General features: G+C 35.3%; 1 protein-coding gene across 6 annotated transcripts in view; it reads left to right on the forward strand.

Annotated features, from left to right (window-relative positions):
* Nucleotides 1-22,295, forward strand: part of CNTN1 (contactin 1) — a 390,240-nt gene that overhangs the window by 132,132 nt on the left and 235,813 nt on the right. Inside the window, exon 1 of one of the 6 annotated variants that reach the window (XM_030822634.1) lies at nucleotides 3,907-5,411. The exons of 4 other annotated variants lie outside the window; for them this stretch is intronic. The gene's annotated coding sequence lies outside the window, so the exon portion shown is untranslated. Of the gene's footprint in view, nucleotides 1-3,906; nucleotides 5,412-22,295 lie in introns of those variants that run through there. One more of the 6 variants, XM_030822639.1, reaches the window with a different exon arrangement.

Here is a 22,295-nt window from a genome sequence, read left to right on the forward strand (position 1 = left end):
ACTTTTTAAAATTAGTTGTGATTACTATAAATACTTTTTATATAACAGGGACTACTTGTTGGTATTCTGGGATATAAGAATGCAAGGAAAAAAATTTGAGAAAAAACATTCTGTTATGTCTGTGGTTCTCAGCAGCTTGATGCAGTGAAAGAGGCCTGAGCTATGAAGTCATAAATCCTGGATGTGACTTCCAGCTCACTGGTTCACTGGTTATGTGACTTGACCAAATTACTTAATTTTCTTTTAGCCTGATTTTTCATTGGCAAAATGGAAACAGATGCTACTTAACTGATAAGGGCTTTGTGATGATGAAATTAAATCAGTTTAGTAAAGTACTAAACATTTTTCCAGGCTTATTATATATGTGTAATGCAAATTAGCAGATTTCCCTTTTACCATCAATTTATTAATATGTCAAATATTAACAGAAGTCTGTTATATACATCTAATTATCTACATTTCAGGGCTTTATTTTCCGTCTTCTTTTCACTGTACACTTTCAAACCCTGAGTTATTTCATGGACTTCCATAGCTTAAGCAGTTCTGGACACTAACAAACCAACATATTCAGCTACAGACTCATTATCCAATAGATTATTGGAAATGTTATGTGCCTAACTCTTCATCTTCCTAGTTTACCTCTCCTTTGTTAAATCTAAAATTATTTTCTCATTATCTCACCATATTCTTATAATACTTAGTTCTACTACTCTAGTGTTTAAATATCTCTAAAATATTTTCCTCATCACTGTATCCTTACATTTGCCTTGTTTAGGCCCTCATCACTTCTGGTGGATTAGAAGTGATATTTTATTAAATGTATCCCTTGCTCCTGTTTATGGCATCCAGTCTATCATTCCTCCACAAAATCTGGCCATATTACTCTCTTGGTGAGATCTTGAAATATTTCTATTTCTGCGGAATAGCATCAAACACCTTAACAGCATTGAAATTGTCCTATATAATCAATATTTTAACAGTTTTTAAAAGGTCTATATAAATCAGATTCTATGTAATTTTGCCCTATCACCTGATAAATTGTCCATTGTATCCAAAGTTCTCATCATAGAGAAACTTGAGTTTCTCAAAGCTTATCATGCAATGTCCTCCCTCTCTACAAATGCATGTGTTGTTGTCTTTCCTGGAAATGCCTTCAAGCCTTTTCTTCCAATACTAAGCCTTGAGAGGAAATAAATTAATGTTTCTAAAGTCCTTACTGTATCAGAAACTGTGTTAAGTAATGTAAAGACATGGCAATAGTTGAATTTCCTAATAACTCCATGAAGTTGACAAGATCTCCATTTCAGAGATGAAATTGAGGCAGGATTTAAACTCTCATTGGCTGACTCCAAAAACTGTATTTTTAACAATTGTGCCCTAAATAATTTATTTAATTCTCACAAAAACCTAAAGAAAGATAGATATTTAAGTTGATTTTTACGTGATAAAACATGCTCTTGTAGTATGAATGGTGTATCCTAGTCATATAGTTAAATTCAGCAAAGCCTAAATTTAATATCAAATTTGACAAACATTAAAGCCCATATTGTTTCCATTATAAACCCCTGTGTCTTTAAATATCACCCCTTCCCTCAATGAATCATTTCCCAGTGCTCCCACGGGTAGATGATAATGCCAATGTTTTCTCTGCTGATATGCCTCGTATAGTGGAATAAAATAAGAATAATTAACATTTACCGAGCAGTTATTTAACATATAGACACATTTCTATGTGCTTTGGTTAATTATCTAATTTACATATCTCAATGAGTATCATAGCGACCATATGCATTACTCTGCAACAGTGTGGTTGCCTGTTTTCCTTATGAAAGTGTGAACACCTTGGAGGCAACAACTGACTGATACGTATCTGACTTCCTAGCATCTAGTGCAATTCCTTGTGTGTAGAAGGTCCACAATAAATATTTTTAATTAAATGAATGGGCTATGTTAGGGAGTGTCTATGATATTGGTAGGACACAGAAAAGTAGAAAGCATGTCTTAAATCTTGGAGAACAAATGAAATCTTCTCCCACAGTACTTATCCCTTGAACTCAGGAATGCAGAATCTTTAGTGGTTTAAATTCTTCTCCTAAAAATTACGCATTTTCCAAATGACAGTAGTCAGTTAGACATCTTAATAGATATCACAGATTTATACCTAAATTTGCTTTGATTTATACCCAAATTTTGATTTATTTTATTGGCCCCATTCACATTATAGCGTTCACTCCTTATTTTACATGCACTATAAAATTCAAAGTATTGGAAAGTCTCTTGATCTGTAAAGACATTACATTTGTCTAAAGTGGCCATCTCTGTTTTCCATCCATTTGGAAAGCTCATTTAAGTGTTTTTCTCAGGCATAGCCAGACTTCTGAAAAATGGAAATTGGCTCTTCATTACGACCTTGTCTTTGTTTTATCTGAGAGTACAATTGTCTACTTTTCCTCCATCATTTCCATTCAAGGCTTACTTGCTGCATCTTTTCTTGACTTCCTCAGGATTTACTATCTGCATAGTTTTCCTCGTGCCATATGTTTCTCTACTTTGCTGGGTTCTAATTTTCGTCTATTCTAGGATGATGACGACGATGATGATGATGAAATGATGATGATGATGATGTGTGTGTGTATATGTTGTCTTTGTGTGTTTCTCATCTCCGTCTCCATCTTTAGACAATTGAAACCTGAAACTTAACCAAGCAGATGCAAAGTTGCAGTCTTTGTTTCAGAGTTGGCTACGGAGATTTGTATGTGAGAAACGATACTGGCTTTCCTTCCACTCACTGACGAAAGAGGGACTAAGCTAATGCTCTTCCCAGCCACCTGGTTATGCACTGTTGAATCATGCCATTTTAGGAAACTGAAATTTCTAGTGCTTACATTTGTAATTATCGTAGGTTATGTCAGTAATTTAGATTTCCTAAATTATTGTACTCTATATAACCTTGTACCTAATAAATTTCAAAATATTCAAATTTTATTTATAAATAAAATGCTTTTTATATGAAATTGCTTCTATATATGATTAAATTGATAAAACTTCTGTGATTTATAAAATGTCTGAGGCCTTTAAATCTTCTATTTAAGGAATAAATAATATTACTCATAGAAGAGAGAAATATCGGGGAGCCAGGCACGGTGGCTCACACCTGTAATCCCAGCACTTTGGGAGGCCGAGGCAGGTGGATCACGAGGTCAGGAGATCAAGACCATCCTGGCTAACACGGTGAAATCCCGTCTCTACTAAAAAATACAAAAAAATTACCCGGGTGTGGTGGCGGGTGCCTGTAGTCCCAGCTACTCGGGAGGCTGAGGCAGGAGAATAACTTGAACCCGGGAGGCGGAGCTTGCCGTTAGTGGCGATTGAACCACTGCACTCCAGCCTGGGCAACAGTGTGAGACTCCGTCTCAAAAAAAAAAAAAAGAAAACAGAAAAAAAAAAAAGAGAGAAATATTATAAAACAAAGTCTATGTAGCTTACTTGAAGTTTATTAGCTTGGGGGCAATACATGCGAATATGAAAATAGAAGCTACCCAGGGCAGAACAAAACATTGTGGCACATGGAATACATAATAGACAGAGGAAGTGGATGGCTAATTTCTCAGACTGCCATTTGGAATGTTTTATCATCTTTATCAGTCAAGTGCAACTGTCTTCTCTATGGCTCAGCAGGGATTATGCTTCACATGCGCTTAGACATCTCTAAACTCAGCACCTATTGTCATCAGCACCCCTACTACCTTCAAGGGCTGATATCAACTGCTATTGATTTATTGATGAAAATAACCATGATGACACCACCAAGGGTGAATAGCTCCCTACAGCAGAATTATCAGTTGGAAAACTTTGGTTTAACTCTGACAGTCATTCTTTACTCAACCCTGAGTAATGAACTTAAAGGTTTCACTTTGATTTTACAAATGATCAGGTGGAATGACATAGAAATATGAATTGTGTGTGTGTGTGCATGTATGTGAGACAGCGTATAAAAAGAGGCTTTGGGAAGACATGACTTTAGGCATCTCAGTAACCTTAATAACATCATGTTCAGTCCACTTTTGGTGGAAAAAGAAGGCTTAATTGGTTTTTATATCTAAGAAACTTTGAAAAATAGACAAGCATTTTATACATATATGTATTTGCTGGTTTACATGAATCTCCCATCCTACAGTATTTTTGCAAATACTGCAGTATTTTGCAAATACTGTTATGACATTTTAAAATGCTACCTTTGTTTTCCCTTGATGAATATTAGCAAAATTAAATGTACATTTTGTTTTAAAGCCTGTTTTTTTCTTCAGGCAATGAAAACAATGCTGTGTTCTTAGAAGCTTAAATTCTAAGAGCAAGAGCTCTCAGAACCACTGACACACCCAAAGTAAAGGTGCTTATGTTCCAAAACAGTTAATATTGATGGACACATATACCCATATTGATGATTTTTAAGAGAAACTCCTTCCACATTTTTGAATTGAAAAATTAATTATTTGTCAATTAAACTTCTCTAAAAAAGTTATTCAAATGAGTCCAGGTAAAAATCTCCATATTTTATAGCCACATATTTTCTCTTTCTTTCATTTATTTATTTTCTTAATTTTCATTTAGCCTTGTTGATGTTCCAGAAATGATAGCGAAAAGCCAATTCCGTATATCTCACTTATAATGTAGAATATCAGCCTAAACTTGCAGAAACTATATCTTTTGAATAAAAGACAGCAGATGCTGTAGCATTTCTGCCAAAGAAGGAGTCCAGTTTAAACATTCTGCAGTATGCAAATGTCATCTCCTCTATGTGAATGTTTTCCCCGAGTGGATGTTGCAGGGTTGGAGTCTTCTGCCTATGATTTAGGTTGTAATTTTATTTGTGGAAATAAACCAATCGTGGAGCTCCAATTGTCTGGGCGGTGAGGTGATCAATAGCCCATTACTGGATAGAACAGCGACTACAGGAAGAGCATTGAAGATTTTAATGTATGAATTATGCATGCAGCGCGCATTCTTTAGTCTCCGAACAGAATGACAGGGTTTGTGAAGTCGCCTCAGATAGTTTCTTGCATTAAGTGACTGCAGTGAAATGCTTAATATTTTCAGGCATAGAAGCAGCATTGACTCCGGCCAGCCGAATTTGGAAGATGTAAATCTGCCAGCTCACAGCACGGAATGCTTTATTTGAAAGTATTGCTGTATAGACAGCCAGCTTTTCTGTCATCTAACCTGCTCTCCCCAGGTTGGCTGAAGGATGGGAGCGGCTGTGCCTGCCTGTGAGGTCACAGCATGAAGTCCTTTTAACTTGCTTTCTGCTGCAGGAGAGAGGCGTATTGTGGTATAACTGTTGCTGTATTTATTCAGATGGACAATTTGCAATAGATATTATACCCAGGACGACAGATAAGTCAACACATAAGGTAAGTCCAAGGTTTTTTTAATAGGTTAGGTGATTGTAAACTAGAATATGCTGAGTTAGGATAATGGTGATGCCATATTAGTGAGGTTGACTCAGACCTTAGTATTGCAACGCCAGCATCAGGACTCTCAATTGTTATGTTAAATGAGAGGTGACTTTCTATATTTGATAGTATTGGACCATAGGGTATTTGATCTTGCATGCAAAAGCTTTTCAAGAATGTACTAGAGCTCGAATGTGTGGAAGACTGCAAACTGGGGAGGGGCAGCAGGAGAATGAGCTGAATCGATAACTGGAAATTACCTCCTTGTGGGGAAGTTTTAGCACGGCTGTGGCATCGCGTTGGCTCAGATTATTTCCTTAATGTCAACATTTTCAGATTCTAGTAAAAGATGTGGGTAGACACCAGAAATGCTCAAACCTTCTCCCAGAAGCAGAGGAGAGCACTGAGGTACTCAAACTCAAATACTGTGTTGCATACAAATTGAGCAGATGGAATTCAAACAATTTTGGACTAGCCTGCCCTTGAGGGAAGACCTTGCTGTCAAACAAAACCATTTGACTTCTACCTGTGGTGGTTTGGTTTTATTTTTCCCTCTTGTCAAGAATGCCTTACTCCAAAACGTATGGATAGATGACATGTTGTGACATTTACCCAAAAAAGAGTTTTATTTCTTGGTGTTTAAAAAATTACCCTTATACAATTATAGGACCCACTACATAAGATCCAAATAAAATTTACAAAAACTCTGTAAAACTGAAAAACACAGTACTATATGAGTATATTTGTCAGAAGTCATTGTTAATTAAAGTTGCTTGCTTAAATATCATGGCAAATGATTAATTCCTGAACATTTGTTTAGGATGACAAAACAGAATTAATAAATATAAAGCAAGAGACACTAGATAAGTAAAATTCTTTAAGGATACTCTTCAATTTATATTACTAGTGAATATATATTACTAGTGAATATATATACTAGTGAATTTATATTACTAGTGAATATATATGCACATGCATACATACATATATATTATCATTCATAGTTTATAAAACATTAATATATGCACTATAATATATAGGTATATCTACTTCCTCGTGTATGTTTATTGATACTGTTTTTAAAAGTGTGTTTGCTAAATCATCTATCAAGACCAAGAACAGATAAGGACGAGTATGTTTTGGAAAAAAAAAAAAAAAAAGCATCACTTTATTTTTTTTAAAAAGAAAGAAATTTAGAGTAATGATGATAATAAGAGCACAGGAAAACTACATTTCATGCATTTCAATTCTGCTACAATGTTGATATTTTATTGGGGTTTCCTGTTGTCCAGGCGTTGTGCACAGAACTCCCAGCATTACAGAATGGTTTAAATCTTCAAAGCTGATCTAGTTTAGGTATGAGGAAACTCACACCTGAAGTTTTTCCTTAGGGAGGGGAATAAAGGAAGGAGATATTACTACCTATATATCTTAGAGGTCTCCTGATGCTGAGTCATGGTGTTCAGTTCTGCTCAAATGCCTCCTGGCTGAGGTGGCTGGTTAACAGCTAATAAAATGGAATCTAGAGGAAAATGAGAAAGAATGGAGGGGGGCAGAAACTTAAGGATACTTATTGCCTAATGACACACACTAAATTCTGAGTAATAAGTAGAATGTCAGTGCTACTTGTTGGATCTGGCTGAGTTGACAGTAGGAGAATAAAAGCTCCCGTGCTGGGTGACAAGATCATAGCAGTAGAATTACTAGCCTAACAAGGGGAGAGTGTATAAACAAAGGGGTTCGAGAAGCACTGCCCTTGTACTTATCTAAAGCTCTCTGTCTTCTTTCTAGTCTCAACCCAAGCCATTAATCAATCTCATTTAAAAGACATAATGTTCAGATAAAGAATAGTTTCCGGATCATGTAAGGAAACTCTGGAATAAGATGTGCTCAGTTCCTGCTTCCCACGGTGGTTATAATTAATTTTTATAGGCTATCAATTGGGAGGAACCAACAAAAAATTGATGAGAATTTTTAAATATCTTCTTTGGTATATATGAGGCACTAAAATGAGCTTAGATAGTGATTGTTATGGCAACATATAATCGTATTAGATATAATTGGAAATGGAGACTGAATATATTACAAAAATATATATTAAAAAGGAAACAGGGCAAATGGAATGAGAGAGTAGTGAAACATCAAACATGAGATTTTGAAAGAAAAATGTACTTAAATTGTAGTTGATATACATTATTAGTGACTCAAAATCAATGTATAAAAAATTCTGAAGTAACAGGTTTACTAATATAAGGGTTTATAATTTCTTTAAAAAATAAATGTTAAAGGTGACTTAGAGTGAGAAATAATTGACAATAATATTTTAAAGTAGAAAGGTGTAATATTTCTTATAGGGAATAAATACTGATAGAGCTAAAATATATTTGTACTTATGTTGTAATAAATTGAAGTAGAAATCTCTCTCTATATATTGAGAGAGAGGGAGAAAGCATAGTGTATATGTATATACTCTTTATCTGTCTACCTATCTATCTAGTTTTCTACTTAGGAACTACCATAAGTGATCTGTAACTATCATAATCCTAAGTGGTAGTTACATATATATATATATGTATACACATACACTATATATGAAATATATATACTATAAGTTAATATACAGTATAGTATATATATTTACAGTATATATACTATAAATATATACAATATATACAGTATATATACTATACATATACTATAAATATATACAATATATACAGTATATATACTATACATATACTATATATACTATACATATATAGTATACTATATATACTGTAAATATATACAGCATATATATATATACTGTAAATATATAGTATATATATTTACTTAGAGTGTATACATTTACACATATAATTAAATGTATATACTGTATTTACTTAGGATTGTGGTAGTTACAGATTACTTACGGATGATTAGGAGGCCTACAAGTATTTGAAGAGAGGTAACATACCCATTTTCAACAAAGCAAGTTAATATGAAAGTTGAGGAAATCAGAGCTTATGATTAGACAACAAGAAAATTTCCCATAGGGTGCTTCAGTAAACAGTCCTGATGAGTTGCAAGCTTTGTGAAATTCACAGAAAACTTTTGCAGGTATGAATCTACAACAAAGAGTGATTGTTTGGAGATATCATCTTCTTTTCTCTCCTGTTTGAGAAAAATGATTAAATTAGTTCCCCCTCAAAATTTTTTCCCTGAGTAATTAGCATATGAAACATCTTTCTTTCAGATATGCTCTTCAGGGTTGACTCTGAGGAGTGCCTCAGTTTAATATAGCTTTATGGATGCTTCACCAATTTATTCCCTCCTATTGTAAATATACCTTTTACTCCATTTTCATTGTTCATCAATCTCTTTCGTCTCACAAGACAACTCAGTGCAATAAGGAAGCATTTATTAAGGATCCTCTTGTTTGGTTTTGCTAGGTACTCTGGTTTTGTAGATGCAAAAGAAGATGAAGGGCCTGTGCTTTCAATGGGAGCAAACAAGTCAAATGCAGGGGGAAAAAAGATAAAACATAGGAGCACCCAAAAATATTTCGTAAAACGTTTTACTGTCATAGGAGAAATGAGGAATTATGCACAACATTTTTTAAGTGGCACCTGGAGGAAGAACATGCATAAAAGTATGGAGGCTAAAATTAATATTATGTATTTTAATGTTGGTACTGAAACAGAGGGATTGGATGGGTGGTGTAGCTGAGAATAAACAAGGTGGGGGCAGGTTATTAGGAACTTAGCCACCAGAATAACATGTTTAGACTTGACTTAATAGGCAGTGAACACCCACAGACATTATTTAATCTCACTGGAGGCATTTAATGATAAAGAAGTATCTGACTCTTGAATCAGATAAATTCTCAGCATTTCTTTTTAATGGCTGCTAATCCTAAATTAAATAGTCATGCACCACATAAATACGTTTTGATCGCATATTTGACAGTGGTCCCATGAGATTATAATGGAGCAGAAAATTCCCTGTTGCCTAGTGATATGGTAGCCTTTGTAATGACATAGAGCAACACATTACCTTTTTTCTATGTTTAGATACACAAATATTTACCATTGTGTTGTACTTGCCTACAGTATTCAGTACGGTAACATGCTGTTCATGTTTGCAGCCGACAACAATAGGCTATGCCATACAGCCTACGTATGTAGTAGGCTAGACCATCTAGGTTTGCGTAAGCACACTTCGTGATGTTCCCACGGTCAAAATCACCTAACCGCTCATTTCTCAGAATGTATCCTCATAGTTAAGTGATGTGTAACTGTATTGTATTAACCATGTCTTTTATTTTCTGTATTCTGATACTTTAGCTTTGCAGACCCTGGAAGGACCACCCTTCCTAGGTGTTAGCTGATTACTGGAGTTAGTATACAACTTGCCCCTGAGTACACTTTTCAAATGCAAACCAACCAATCCAGAGCCCCACCACTACAACCACCTTCCTTATCTGGGCTCTCACACTCTGGGCCACTATCCACTTGGCTAATCACCCTGGGGACACATACCAGACAAGTGACAAATGAAATTTTTCAAACTAGCCAATCCTAAACACTGACCTGCTCCTGTTCGTTCTGGTGAAAACCACACAGTTCCCCTCTCTCCCTCTGCCTCCTGACCAGCCCCAGTTCTTCTCCATGTTGCTCCTTGTGGTGTGCTGTGCCCTTTGCTCTGGTGATCTGTGGGTTTAACAAATTATCTTTTTTTTTTTTGAGATGGAGTTTCATTCTGTCACCCAGGCTGGAGTCCAGTGGCACAATCTCGGCTCACCGCAACCTCCTGGAGTGCAATGGCGTAATCTAGGCTCACTGCAACCTCCATCTCCCAAGTTCAAGCGATTCTTCTGCCTCAGCCTCCCGAGTAGCTGGGATTACAGGCATGTGCCTCCACATCTGGCTAATTTTTGTGTTTTTTAGTAGAGACGGGGTTTCACCATGTTGGCCAGGCTTGTCTTGAACTCCTGGCCTCAGTTGATCTGCCCACCTCAGCCTCCCAAAGTGCTGAGATTACAGGCGTGAGGCACTGCACCTGGCCAACAAGTTATCTTTTCAATGACAGTTGTCTCCAGATCTGTTGTCCTTAACAAACCTAAATAATAAAACCTACATTAAAATAAACTTAAAAATCTTCTAAATTTTAATACAAACTAACATAAATATAAATACTATATTCCCAGGACATGAAATAAATTAGCCAAGTCTTTTTTCTTAAAAAAAAAAAAAATCATTACCTTTTTACTGAACTGTTTTCTTATTTTGAATTTAAGGATAAATTCTGAGTGAATCTCTTATAAAAATAAACTTAACTATTTTCCAAGTTGCGGTTGATAAAGGGAGGGTACATCCTCTAGAAATGTGAATGGGCAATTAGAAGTTTTCAGTCTTATGTCAAGATACATAAGTCTAAAGTTTTAAATATTTTCCTGAGATTGCTTTAACTTGTAGTATGTCATATCTACTGCATGGGAACAAGCGTTTACTTTGTCAAAAGACTAAATCAATGCTGAGGGAAAATGCTATCTTTATACTACTTGAATATAGAAAATTTTGAAACTGTAACTACTAAATGCTAGTGTTGTTTACATAATGTCTGTAATATCTGATGAGGAACTACACTACACATCCTAACAAAAAGAAATTCTGTTACGTTAAGCCACAAAATTGAATTGAATTGCACTCTCTTGAGAACAGTGTCCAAGGAGAGATTGTTAATCAGTGAATGCAAAACTTTAGAACAATGAACCAAATGCAATTAAGCAGAAGACTAACAAGAATTAGACCACACAGAAAACCATGCTTTGAAGAATATGTATCACAAGATAGTATCTTTTGGTGGTGCACTCCATTATTTTAAAATACCATCACTGAAAGAAGAGAACAGTAAATGATTTTAAGAGGTAGAATAATTCAAATATTAAATGCATGTTTGATTTTTACGGCCATTAACTGCCCTTTCACCCATTCTACTCCTAGATTGCATTATAAGTTATTACTGTAATCGTAATAGCCCTTTGAGAAATAAACTTTTGAAAAACTCGAGTGGCAAATTGATGACAATTTAGGTTGGGAATACGTTAGAAAAGATACTAGTCATGATAGCAGATGGAAGGGCAGCAAGGTAGGTGGCTGGGAGGGAATCTGGAGGCGGAGCTGTGCCAGAAAGAACATAGGAATTTAAACAGATGGAAGATGATATATCAGTTGGCAGGGAGAGCCGCTGGGTGACAAGCAGAAGAATCTATTGAAGAACTGGGTGGATAGGCAGCCAATAAGTGAATTAGATGAACCAGTAATAAAAGAAATAGATCAGTATGAGGGCACCCAAGCTCCAGAACAAATAGACAAGAACAATAGAAAGCAACTACAATTAGTCCCTTTGCTTGAACCTGAGGAAATTACGTTTATTGTAATCTTTTAAAGTGCTTTGAAGTGATGATGAATAAATGATGATAAATAAGATGATGATCACCTTCCATAGAAGGAAAATGTTAGTATAAAATTTAAAGATGCTTACCACTAAATAAATATATTCTATAAAATTATTATGAGCATACAATTTATTTTATGTCCTAGTTTTGGGTTTCCTATAAATTGAGTTCTGGCCCTGGCTTGGTTACCATATGAGGCTATGGGGACGTGGCTGGAAAATAATGCTGATGCATAGTGAAAGTGGAGAATAAGAACTTGAATTCCTTTCAAAAAAGAGAATTTACCAGACTATGGCAAATGTGAATATGGTATTATCTTTATAAAAATAGCTTATGTTGTTTTTGTCTATTAAAGATGATAATAGCAGTGTCTCAATGAGGATAAAGAAGACCATTACAAGTCATTTGGTCTCTCTTCTGCCTTCAGACTTACCCACTCTTAAATCACCATATTCTTAGGCAATTATTCATACTTGCAAGCGCTTAGTATAATTGTGTAGGGCAGTTATGCACTTTTTAAATGACAGCTGTCATTATGGGTTGATAGAAAGTACCATACCCAGGAATATTTGTAGGAAGGACTTGGCTTAATATGACCATTCTGATTGACCTTCAGATAATTACATGGTTTCTTAGCAGAGAAGATACTTCAATTTGCCACATTATAAGCTTAAAATTAACATTCTTTTTATTCTTCCATCTAGCCTATAAACTTATTTTTCTGGTACTGTCAACCATATTTCTCAGGCCAGTCTATGACTTTCTATTTTACTAGCCAAAGCCCATATGCCATTATGCCTGAAACTGGGTTGTTTTACTGCCAATATGATCATTTCTAAAATATCTGTATTCCAGTCAATCCCACACACAGAATCAGGGATCATTTATCTCAAGGGTTGTCTGAGTTATATGAATATTCTTTTCAAGTGAATTTTTTTTAGGTGGCACTTTAATCTCTTGAATTAAACTCCTGAGCACAGGCTAGTAGCAGTGTCTTCCGAAATTCTAAGTGCTATTTATACACATACACACACACACACAAGTTGGAGCAATTTCCTAAAGAACAAGATGAGGCAAATTCTACACATATGCCAGGTACTAGGCCAGGCCAGACAATGAGGGATACAAGGATAAATAAGATATGAACCTTTTCATCAGAGTTTATATTTTGGTGGATGAACAGGTAAATATATATATATATATGTATGTGTGTATGCATATGTATATATATGTGTATGCATATGTATACACATACATATATATGTGTGTATGCATATGTATATGTATACAGGTGTATATATACATACATATGCAGGTATATACACATATATGATAATATATATAATATAATATATGATAATATAATTGTATATATAGTATTATAATCATATATGTATATATTATAATACATATAATATGTATACAGGTATATACATACACATATATGTGTATATATATATAAAATCAGATACTATGGTACACTTTAATAGATGCAATGACATTATATTCATGTAATATATGTGTATATCATCCTCCATAATGGCAAATCTCTTGAGGTTAGGGAACACACTAATTTATTAATTAGTAAATATTTATTAAGCCTCTTTTATGTACAATGGTTATGCAAAGGGAAGATTTTTCCCTGTTGCTGTGGGCAAAACAGTCTATTGAAAAAGACAAAAGAAAGGCGCGAACTTTCTGTGAGATATAATGGTACACAGTATGTACAATAAGTGCATATAAATTGGGCTCTAACCAAAATCAGGAGAGGACATCAAGGATAACTTCCTCAATGAAGAAATCAAAGGATACATAGGATAGTTTTTAAACTATTTAAGTATTTGTATAATGATTTATTCATTGTTGTTATAAAATAATGGTGTTGACTGTAAACTTCAGAGGTTCACACTAAAAAAGATACGTGTATTTAATGAACAAAGGAAGCCAACTATGTGTTTGGTGTTGAGATAATTATTTAAGTATTATCTCACTTAATCCTCTCCAGAAGACTATGATATCCTCACTTTTAAGATGGATGTTACACTATTACTAAAACCCTTTAGTTCAGGATTAGGAGATTAAAGTTTCTCTTTCATATCACCGTAATTTTGCAAAATTTTCTTGGCCACTTTGCAGAAACTTTTAAATGTCAATGCATTTATATATTCGGTGATATTTTGGAACCCCTGTATTCATTAGATTGTTCATCTCCCTTTCCTTTTAACTAAAATGTATATAATGGGGCCAGTACAACGTTGCATGTTAATTTTTATTCAGATGCTATTGATTAGGAGATTGGAGGGGGGGCCTCAAGATGGCTGACTAGAAGACTTTCATGCCCACCTCCTCCACTTTAAAAACCAAAATAGTGTTCAGACAGTCACATATTGAATATATTACCTGAGAGAGAGTGGTGGAATTCAATAGGGAAGTGACAAAAACACCAAAAGCAGGAAAGAGAAGGGAGAGAGAGACAGTCTGCCTGCCCAGAATCAGCTGGAAGCTGGGAGTGACTTCCCAGCCCAGGGAGTAGGTGAGCAAGACACATCCAATGGCCCACATCACTATCATGGAATTATGCAGTCCTGGCTATAGGAGAACCCCTTATTATTCTCAACCCTTGAAACTATCATAGTGAGCTGCCAATAGACTGCAGAAAGGAACTGCTCCAGGGAGGGAGCTTGCACTGGGTCCCACACCCTTTCTGAGACCTAAGTGGCTACAGCAAGGTGCCATTTTTAAACCTAGCTTTTGACAGGCTGCCTGTTGTCCTGGGGTGCAGCAGCATTGAGTCTGAGGTGTTAGGGAAACTTGGGCTGTCCCTGATGGGACTGAGGAGCAAGCCGAGAATGTTCCTGCAGCCAAGGCTCAGAAGCAAGTGAGGTGTGGGCTGTAGTGGCCACTGCCAGGAAGCAAGCACTGCTGGGACAGAGACTGAGACACAAGCAGGATGCAAGTTGACACTGAGACATGGATGCCAGCTGGGTGGACACTCCTGTAGCCAGGGCTAGGGCCTGAGCTAGGCTCAGGCTACCACTAGTAGTGGTGGAGTATAGGACAGACCTGTGTTTTCTACCAGCTGTGGCCACTGAAGATAACCCCACCCTCTCCAATGGCAGGGTCTCAGTATGGCTGCTACTGCTTCTCCCTGGAGCATTGCACCTGGCACCTGAGGATTACCCTACCCCACCCACAATGTTTGGTGCTTGCTTTCACCATTCAGGGTACTGAGCAAAAGGCCACCCAGCCCGGCATTGCACCTGCAAGACAGAGCACGCAGCCTGTGGCCTTGGGGATGGCCCAAACCAATTTACCACTCTGGAACCTGAGCACTCCTACTAGCGTCCTGAAGTTGGCTCTAAACTCCCAGCCACTACCACTTCAGCTGGCACTTATCTGCAAGTGCCATCTGTGAGCCTGGAAATGGGCCTGCCTAGCCCATTGCTGCTACCACCAACATCAACACACACCAACTGAGACCCAAAGAATTTTTCCGCCATTGCTATTGCCATTCTCCATGCCACACCAGTTGCCCAATGTCCAAGTATCTGACCACCCACTTGGTCTACTGCTGCCGCTACTGGAATCTGAGCAAGACATCCGGAGGTTCAAGAGTCAGCCCTCCAGTAACTGCAAACAAACGTACCTGTGTATATCACCCAGTGGAACAAAAATAGGCAAACTCAGCCCACTGCTGCCAGCACTGTGGCCTGAACACTGGCCCACCTGATATCCTAGTCCCCAGCATAACCTCACCACAGCCTCCACTAATAACCACACCCTAACTCACCAAAACATGACAGGCATCGCTAATGCTGTATGTAGCAAAAGAAATTATAGAGAGACACAGTTAGAATCAAAGTCAAAGTTCCCTACCTGAACAACACCACAGAAATATCCTTAGGAAAAGTTCTCCCCTACAAAAGTAAATTCAAAAATAGGAAGAAGCAACAGTTACACCATATGTGCAGATATCAATACAAGACACATGAAGCATGAAAAGGCAAGGAAATGTGACACCGCCAGAGGAACACCGTAATTCTCTAGTAATAGATCTTAATCGAAACAAAATTCAACATTTCAGGCAAAGAATTCAAAATATTTATTTTTCAAACACTCAGTGAAACACAAGAGAAGTCTGAAAAATGATACAAAGAAATCAGAAAAAACAATCCAGGATAAGAATGAGAAATTTACCAAAGATATTTTTTCCCTAAGAGAAAACAAATAGAAATTCTGGAACTGAAGGACTTTTTGAAGGAAAAATAAAATACATTTGAAAGTATCAAAACTGGAAGCTAGATCAGGCAGAAGAAATAATCTCAGAATTTGGAGATAGGTCTTTTGAAATAATGCAGTCACACAAAAATATAGAAACATATTTAAAAAGAATGAGCAAAGCCATTTTGACATTTGAGACAACATAAAACCACTGGATAGTCAAGTTACTGTATCTCCATGGGTGAAGAAACAACAACAAAAAGATTAGAAACTCTGTTTAACAAAATGATAGGTGAAAATTTCCAAAATCTAGCAAAAGATTTAGACATTCAGATAAAAGAGGCTTAGCAATCCCCAGGTTGATAAAATACAAATGTGTCTCCATGGCACATTATAGTATGACTGTCTAAAGCTACGGATAAAAAGCCAATCCTAAAAACAGCAAGAGAAAAGTATACAGTCATCTATAAAGGAACCCCATTAGACTAAAAGCAGATTTCTCAGTTGAACACTTACAGGGCAGAAGAGAATTGGATGATCTATTCAAAGTGCTGAAAAAATGTCAGTCAAAAATGCTATATCCGGCAAAATTATCCTTCATTAATGACGTAGAAATAAAGTCTTTTCCAGTCAAGCAAACGCTGAGGGAATTCATAACCACTAGGCCAGTCCTACAAGAAATGCTCGTCCTAAACCAGAAAGCAAAAGAACAACATTCACCAGCATGAAAACAAGTAAAAGTGTAAAATCACTGGTTAAAATAATAATACAAAGGAGGAAGAGATAAAACTCAAACAGTGCCACTGCAGAAATCCACCAAACAACAAAGAGTATCAATAAGAGAAAAAGAAAGGGACAAGGAATATATACAACAACCAGAAAACAACAATATGACAGGAACAAAGCCTCACATATCAATAATAATCTTAAACATAAACGAACTAAATTCTCCACTTAAAAGTTATAGACAGGCTGAATAGATTAGAAAACATGAACCAACTATATGCTACTAATAAGAAACTCACCTTACCAGTGAAGACACATATAGACTGAAACTAAAGGAATGGAAAAAGATATTCCACATAAAAGGAAACCAAAAGCAAGCAGGAATAGCTACATTTATATCAGGTAAAATGGACTTTAAGTGAAAAGCAGTTAAAAAAAAAAGACAAAGGTCATATAATCATAAAGGAATGAATTCAGTAAGAGATATAACAATTCTATAGATACATGTACTCAACACTGGAGTACCCAGATTCATAAAGAAAATATTACTAGATAATACTACTAAAGAGAGAGAGGCTATAAAGGATAATAGTGGGAGACTTTAACACCCCACTCTCAGCATTAGGCAGATTATCTAGACAGAACATCAGCAAAGAAATATTGGATTCAAACTAGTCTTTAGTCCAAATGGACACAGTAGACATTTACACGACATTCTATCCAACGATGACAGAATATACATTCTTATCATAAGCATGTGGAAAATTCTCCAGGATAGATCATATGTGAGGCAGCAAAACAAGTCTCATCAAATTTTTAAAAACTTGGAATTATACCAAGTATCTTCTCAGACCACAATGGAATAAAACTAGAAATCAATACCAAGAGGAACACTGAAAAGTAAACAACAAGCTCCTGAATTAACATTGAGCCAACAAAGAAATTAAGATGAAAATGAAAAGAGTTTGAAACAAATGAAAATAAAAACAGAGCATACCAAAACCTATAGGGTACAGGAAAAGCAATGCTAAGAGAGAATTTTATAGCAATAAATGCCAACATCAAAAAAGCAGAAAAATTCACAATCTAACAATGCACCTAAAGGAACTAGAAGAACAAGAACAAACCAAATCCAAAATTAGCAGATAAAAAAATAAAAATGAGACCAGAACTAAATGAAATAGAGACTAAATAAACAATACAAAGGATCAATAAAACAAAAAGTTGGTTATTCAAAAATATAAACAAAATGGATAAACCTGCAGCTAGATTAATCAAGCAGAAAGACCTACATAAACAAACTAAGAAATAAAAAAGGATATATTACAACAGATACCACAGAAATACAGAAGATCATCAGAGAACTATTATGACCAACTATACACTGAAAAACTGGAAATGGATAAATTCCTAGAAACATACAACCTACCAAGGTTAAATCAGGAGGTAGAAAACCTAAACAGACCGATAACAAGTAGCAAGATTGAATCAGTAATAAAAAGTCTCTCAACATAGAAAAACCCTAGACCAGATGGAATCACAGTTGAATTCAATCATACATACAAAGAAGAACTAATAACTACCTTCCTGAAACCACTCCAACAAATTGAAGATGAGAGTATTCTCCCTATCTCATTTTATGAGGCCAGCATCAACCCGATACCAAAACCAAACAAGAACACAACAGAACAAGAAATCCCTAATATGTCTAAGGAACATGGACACAAAAATCCGCAACAAAACACTAGCAAAATAAATCCAATAGCATAACAAAAAGATAATACACCTTGATCAAGTGGCATTTATACCAGGTATGCAAGGATTGTTCAACATATGCAAATCTATAAAGGTGATACATCACATTAATAGAATGGGGGACAAAAACCATATGATAATACCAATAGATGCAGAAAAAAGATTTGACAAAATTTAATATCCCTTTATGACAACAACTCTCAACAAACTAGGCATAGAAGTAATGTAGTTCAACATAATAAAGGCCGTATAGGACAAACCCATAGCTAACATCATACTCAAAGGGGAAAAGCTGAAAGCCTTTTCCTTCAGAACTGGAAGAAGACAAGGATGCCAACTGTCACCACTCCTATTCCACACAGGATTGATACCTCAAATGCCCTAACTTGATCACTGTGCATTATAAATATGTAATAAAAGTATTCGTTACCCCATAAATTCGTACACATTTTTTAAAAAGAAAAAAAAGAAATAAAAAGGTATTTTTAATTAGGAGAAAGTCAAATATAACTTGAAAAATAAGCCACTCATAAACCCTAATCTAAGTTAGGTTAAAAAGGTCACTTTGCTTGAGTATGGAAAATGTGACGGGCAAATACAGAATAAAGTGCCATTTTAGGAAATATGTACATTTTACAAGATGTTCAGTGCATGTACCCTACTGAAATATCGGTGAGTATCTTGATGAACAAGTTTTCAATAAATTCACATTAATTAGCTTGTTATTGGTTCCTCTAAAATATGTATTGTTGATAGCAGGTAGAAGGAGTAAGTTCAGTGTTCAATAATAAAATAGGAAATTGTAGTTAACAATAATTTACAGTATACTTCAAAATAGCTAGAAGAGAATTGCTATGTTCCCAACACAAAAGAAAACATAAATGTTTGAGGTGATGGGTATCCCAATTATCCTGATTTGATCATCACACATTGTATATAGGCATCAAATTATCACATGTACCCCCATAATATATATAACTTATGTATCAATAATCATTGTAAAAGAAAAAATAATAATTTTTAGTTTCCCTGAGGAGATGCTTTAGACACTTTTGCTTCCTTCCTATCTCTGTCAAGCAAAAATAAATATTAACTAGTAGAGTCTTCTGTGTAAGATTGAAGATTATGGAGGGCAACAATCTGCTTTGTTCATCTTTGTATTCCTAGTGTCTAGCACAGTGCCTTGAACATAGTGGATGTTCAATAAATATATATTGAATAAAAGATCACATGAATTATTAATATGAAGACATTATTATTTGTCACACCATCAAATTAATAGACTTTTAGGGACTTATGTTTAATGTACATATCAAATGTAAGATGAATTCTGTAGTAGTCGATCTTGTTTTTCAATGACGAAAATGTGTCTCAAACTAATGTAGGCAAAAGGGGGATTTTATGCAATGATATAATACCACATAGCTGAAGGCTGTATAAGCAAATGCTAAGAAGGATGGAGCTGAGGTGTAGCTGGACCTAAAGTATACCTTAACTAGAGACGTCCAGAATCAACAGTGTCAGCTTCTCTGAAAATGGGCTTCATTTCCAATGAAAACTAACTTCTTTATGCCTCAGAAAACATGCCTGGTCCTGAGTCTAGGTATTTTCATATCTTGTAGCACTTCCAATCCCCCTCCTACCAGTAAGTATATTTTAGTGATAGTGTTTACAAATATTATGTTGTAAATGGCCAGTTCAGGTGATAAAGCATAAATATTTTGTTGACATATTGATTGGAAAATTAATGGGAAAACATGTGGTTGAAAACTTGAACAGATATTCTGTTCAATAAAAGTTCTTTGAATATTTTAATAAAAAAGAAATTGTGGCTTATGCTGAAGTTAATGAATATTAGGGATAAATGTAATTAAAATATTTTAAATTATTTTAAGTAATATTTGCCATCTTTTCAGACTCCATTGGAAACAGTATTCTGCTTATCTCTCCATGTCCCCAAAATTTGCCACATTGCCTGGTATACTGTCAATTGTTGGTTTACATTTGTTATTAATATATTGATAATAAGGTCTTCTCAGCTCACATATGAATGGACTACAATTAGGCAGTTGTGATAAGAAAGTATGTACAAAACTAGTAAATGCATCCCATATTGTGACCTACTCATACTTAAAGGGCAAATTATATAATACAAATTGTTTAGAGATAAATGACTTGCAAGATAAGCAAGAATCTAGACCAAAAAGAATATGTCTGGTTGGGCCTGAGTTTGTTCTTAAAAATAGCCTGAAATACTACATCGTTTCTTTGGAATTCATTGAAGATGTTAAATACGTGGGAAATCCTTGAGAGGAGTAGAACTAAGTAGAAATAATGATAAAGATTTTGAGAGAAGTGGTTATTTCTGCCAAATTAGCTAGAAGAACAAGAACATGGCTAAATATTTTCACATAGATATATTTGGATGAGACTTTTGTAGGAGTGCGTGAATGCCAATATTGTTGATTTTGTAATAAATGCCATATTTTATTGAAAAAATTCTTTGGCACAATGATTTTTTTTTTTTTTTTTTTTTGAGACGGAGTCTCACTGTATCGCCCAGGCTGGAGTGCAGTGGCACGATCTCAGCTCACCGCAACCTCCGCCTCCAGGGTTCAAGCGATTCTTCTGCCTCAGGCTCCTGAGTAGCTGGGTCTACAGGCATGCGCCACCACACCCGGCTAATTTTTGTATTTTCAGTAGAGACGGGGTTTCACCGTATTGGCCAAGCTGGTCTCGGACTCCTGACCCCATGATACACCCGCCTCGGCCTCCCAAAGTGCTGGGATTACAGGCGTGAGCCACCACGCCTGGCCACAATGATTTTTTGATGTTATTAAATGCAAGAAAAATCATAAATATGGTTTTTTTTGTGTGTGTTCTTTACTGAAAGCAGAATGTAGCCCTCACCTATGAAAATATGAATGCCTTTAAGCAAAGCCTTCCTTTAATTTAAATTGAACCTAAAAAAATGCTTCTTGCAGTAGTGAAAAAAATATTTTTGGTAATCTAAGAGTGATATTATTTAGAATTTGCCTCTCTAATCCTTCATCAAGAATAAAACGAAATCTTAGAAATGGAAGAAGTCTTATAAAGATTATGAGTAACCCTTTAGTTTTACAGGTAAAAAATTGAATTTCTCATGATTGATTCTTACTGTCTAAGGACCTACTATTTATGCATACCCATGCAATGAAAACTAAGTTTAAAAGCATAAATAGTTAAAAGTGTAATAATAATTGAAAATTACAGTAACATTTTTCTTAATTGTATAATTCTTGATTCAAGTTTAATGTTCTTTATGTGAATTACGTTTTTAGTTTGAGGGAAAATATTTTTTAATGAATTGCTTTTGCTTTGCTAAGTTATCTATTTCAAGAAACAGTCTTTCTCCAGAAAATAAAGGAAATTTCAATGAAAGAAAAATCACTCTTCTGTTATTCCAAACGTGTAAATTTCTTAGATCTTAACTACAGAAGAATAATGTTGAAAGAAAATCATTCATGAGCATTGATTAGGAAATTGGTGCCCATTGAGATATGCTCAGCATCAATATAAACGTAATTTTTCTTCAAAAGAGCTAGTTATATGTCAGTTGACTTGCTGAAAATGCTTCGGTTATATTATTAAAAACGAATTTCAGTGGCTTTTAACTTAGGAATAAACAAGAGTAAAGGTGTGAAACTTGAAATGCAAGTTTA

Source organism: Nomascus leucogenys, chromosome 11, assembly GCF_006542625.1.
Source record: "Nomascus leucogenys isolate Asia chromosome 11, Asia_NLE_v1, whole genome shotgun sequence".
NCBI lineage: Eukaryota > Metazoa > Chordata > Mammalia > Primates > Hylobatidae > Nomascus > Nomascus leucogenys.